Below are 4,582 nucleotides of genomic sequence, written 5' to 3'. Positions count from 1 at the left end.
TGCAAGCAGCTGCACAGTCCAAATAATTAACGAGATGATGTTGCAGATGCAAGCACCAGTCGTCACATTTTCTAGCGCAATTCTTATATAAATCAAATTGGGCCGACGACAGGCCATTATGAGCCTGCTCAATCATAATCAGCACTACGATCATCTTCACAAGTACTGTGCTTATTTCCATTGTTTTACTCCCAACCCTTTTGTCTTTTTTTGGAAGTTATTCAATGATACATATTGAGTCATTGAATCATTTCCAAGTTTAAATGTTTTATTTTGAAAAATGATAATTTCTCACCAAGTCATTTCATATATATATAGACAAATGCTTTCAATATTTGGGGGAAAAAAAGAGAGTAGTTTTTTAATGAATTAATGGTGACTTTTGGCCTTTTTTTTTAAAAAAAAAATGGTGACTTTTGGCACCGATGAAATGGCTACAACTTACATTAATGACTCATTTCCAACGACTTTTAATTGTCACAAGAAAAACCAAAAGATAATTAACCAATTCAAAACCCATTATACCTTGCCAAAAGTCACCACCAATTAATATTCTTTAAAGAACTCTTTGTTCCAACTAAAAGCTTTATTTGTTTTATATAAAACATATATTAATTTTATATATCTTAATTGTAAGAAGAATTAATCGATCAATTAGTTTCAAAATAAAATAAACTTCCAAATAACACCATATATATAAAATTAATTGGGAAAAAAGCAAGCTATGGAAGAACAATATGCACTTGTAAAGATGATAATAGTGTTGATCAATTTGATGATGGTAGATATTAATATTATTGTAGCTCATGCTAATGGCCCTCCCCCTTCCTCTACACTTGCCTTTGTCTCCCCCCATTTAGATGGTAAACCTGCATTCTTCATTAAATTTTGCGCTAATTTTTGTGAGAAAACATGCAGCCGTGATCAAGAGCCTGTGAGAATAAATAAAGTGAGCGGCTATAAAGAGATCGGATTTGTTCCTGTTAAATTCATGAAATGTGCATTTGATTGCATGGGAGAATGCGTAAATTAAACTGGTTCAAATCTACAGGACAGCCAGGTTCAAATTAATACCAAAATTCTTGAAATGATCGATCGATGTTTTCTCTTCATACATTTACAAGGAAAATTTTCAGGTTATATATTGTAGAATATAATTATGGAGATACATCATTTTTTCATTCTAAATAATCTTTATTCTCAAAGATGGATCTCCACATTTCTGTTGGCTGCAACATGAAGAGCATACCTTAGCTTAGCTTCTATGCATGGGACGGGCTGATCAACACGGGGCACCTTCTATTATTGTGGTTATATTTAACTGTAATAGATTTGTAAGGAACAATTATGTGAATTGGTGGTATTTTTTATATCTATATTTTGCTATTAAAAAAGAATTATATGAATTGGTAGTAGATTTGTAAGGAACAATGTTACAATGGTCATGGTATGGTTGCGGTTATATATGTTTATTAGCAATTAATTATTTATTTCGTATTACTTTTTTATGTCTATATAAGATTATGATCTCTTTTAATTTATTATCAAGTGGCATGAGAATGTGCCACTAATTTTGTTTATTTTCTGCGCATAAAATATGTCAGGACTTATAAATTTGGTGGGGCTTGAAAATATGCCAGTAAGTTATAAATCTTGGCATATTATTATATGCTAGGACTTCTTGCCGTGTGACATGTGCACGATATAATGTTTTAGTCCTTCTAGACACTCTACTACAGATATTTACTAACTACCATGAAATATATACTTCCTGACATTTAATCACACTTCCTCGCAATTAATTAGTGCCAGGACCTTTCTTTTGTAGTGAAAACCAGTAAACACGTACAATAGCTAACAAATTAAAGTAAATCCAAAACCCTATAAAGTTCCAAAAAGAACCACACATCCTGAATTTGCAAGAAATATATGCATACACAAATGACATCCAAATTAACCCTACGAATTCCAAAAAAAAAAAAAAAATGCAAAAGGCACAAAATTGAAAGTTCAAATTAAATCAAAACTGAAGTATAGTTTATGCAATCTATAGCACAATCATCTTTCAGAAGGGTGCTTATACGAGTTTCTTCCAAAGCCTTTTTCTCTCAAGTGATTTCATATAAATGAAAGATTATTTTTTAATTTTTTTATTATTTTTTTTTAGCAGGATAAACGAAAGCTTCTAGTTGAAAAAAAAAAAAAAAAAAAAAAAGGTAGTTTTTAAAGAATGGCAAGTTCTAGCGACTTTAATTTGACGAGGCCAAGAGTTTGGTGTTCTTAAAAGCATAAAGAACGTTGTGAGGGTACTACAATTTTTACTATTTGTTTTTTTTTATATATATAAATTTAACTTGATGCAGTCCATAATTAATTAATTAAACGCGTTTCTTAAGATAAATCATTTTGAGTTGTGTGATCGCATTTGATAGGATTACGTCCAACGATAATGTGTAACCCTATCAAACACGATCAAACATGCTACTTAGGGCCACAATTATTCCAATGCTAATGGGAATCAACCAATAAAGTTTGATTTACGCTATCCAAATGACACAATTAAGACCAATATCAAGAGGCACGTGACGTCTAGGTTAAGAAAATTAAAAAATAAAATAATATAAAATAAAAAAAGCCTCATAAATTTTCCTATCTAAGAACCTACCCTTGGAACCCCATCAAACACAATGAAACAAAGTAATTAAAAATGGTTTATATCATCACATCCTTAAAAACCAATGAGAATACAAATTGCATGCACCCCTTTGCAGGTAGCCATTATATACCTTTCCAAAAGTCACTTACCATTCTTTAAAGAACTTTAAATCTCTTTGTAAGAATGAATAGTTTTTTGTCAAAATAAAATATTTAAATTTAGAATTAAAACACTCCATCTGCTCAATATATATATATATATATATATATCATAAATTGTGGAGATTGAAGTTTCAAATTACACCATATTCTATAATTTGGTCACCATTCTTGAGAAAGCTATGGAATTAGAAGATGGTGTGAGCACAATTGTAAAGATGATAGTAGTGTTGATTAATATGATGATGCTTGATATTAATGTAGCTGATCATCATGCTAATGGCCCTCTCCCTTCCTTTACACTGCCCTCTCGCTTTGTCTCTCTAGCTCCCCCTTCAGATATTAAACCAGAAGAAATCTTCTCTTCCTCTAAGTATTGCGCCAAAGTATGTGAGAAACAATGCAGCCTTGAAGAGCAGAGACATGAAGAGCAAAGACAGGAACAACACAAACATAAAGAGCACGGACATGAAGAGCAAAGACAGGAAGGCTGGAAGGGCACAAACATGAAGAGCACAGCCATGAAGAGAAGGAAGTTTTTAACGTTCCTGTTACATTAACGGAATGTTTTTTTGATTGCATGAAAGATTGCGTAAACTGTTTCAAATTTCCATGAGAACCAGTTTTCTCTCCCTCTCCTGCTCTTGATCCTATCAAAACACATGCACACGCATATATATAACAAAAATAAATTTCAATTTTCCTGTGTGCCATAGTTGCATGCAGAGGCGTTCGATCTTGCCCATGCAATATTACAGACTACTATAATTATTTGAATGAGATGGCTTTTATTTTATTTCTATTTTTATTTTTATTTTTGTTCTTTCATGTTCTAGAGGTCTTGATTTGAAGAAAGGATGGAGAGTTTGAATGGTGATTTTTTAGAATATTCTATAAATTTTGGCTAAAACCACATAGTAGAGGGTTTATTGAGGATGTTATAATTAAGAGACTCAAAAAATGCTTCTTTTTTTTTTTTTTTTTTTCCGTGAAGTTCTAACACATTCGACAATTGGAGTATATTCCTGAAAGGATAAAGTTTTTCTCCAAATTAGGTTGGAGGAATGTCCTTCAACCTAATCTATAAAAGTGACATGTGTCTCTTTTTTTTAAGACGTCAGTAGATTTGGAAAATACTATTGCAGCTTTTATTACAATTTTCATACACATTGACATGACAATTTATAATTGGTGATAAAATGATTAAGCGTGTATATAGTTGACAAGTAAAACTAATTAAATTGATGAGCCAAAGTTTTTGCTTAATCATTTCACCAATTATGAATTGCCATGTCAATTTGTAAGGAAATTTATGTTGATTAGGAATAATCCTCACATAGTCACATAGCCTATTGGGCGTATTTAGAAGGAGTGGGCAACCCTCTCTCTTATAGAACTGGTTTTATGAGATGAGTTAGGCCCATAAATTTTTTCATGGTATCAAAGCATACCACATGACGAATGAGACCCACACTATTTACCCCGTGACAAGGGCAATGAAAAATACTGACCTACACGTAAGGGAGAGTGTTGAGGAATATTCCACATCGCCTATGGACAAGATCTTGCGCATATTTATAAGGAGTTGACAACCCTCTCTTATAAAACCAATTTTAATTATGAGATGAGTTAAGCTCATAAATTTCTTCAACTTATAGTAAAAATTGTAATACCCTTAACAACACTAATTAGATTTACAAAAGATTGTCCCTTAAACATATTTTGAGACATCGATCTATAACCAATTGTATAAGGTTAGGTCCATATA

This window comes from Corylus avellana, chromosome 3 (genome assembly GCF_965113065.1).
Source record: "Corylus avellana chromosome 3, dhCorAvel1.hap1.2, whole genome shotgun sequence".
Classification (NCBI taxonomy): domain Eukaryota; kingdom Viridiplantae; phylum Streptophyta; class Magnoliopsida; order Fagales; family Betulaceae; genus Corylus; species Corylus avellana.
The sequence above is the reverse complement of the archived record's forward strand: the minus strand, read 5'-3'. Positions refer to the sequence as shown.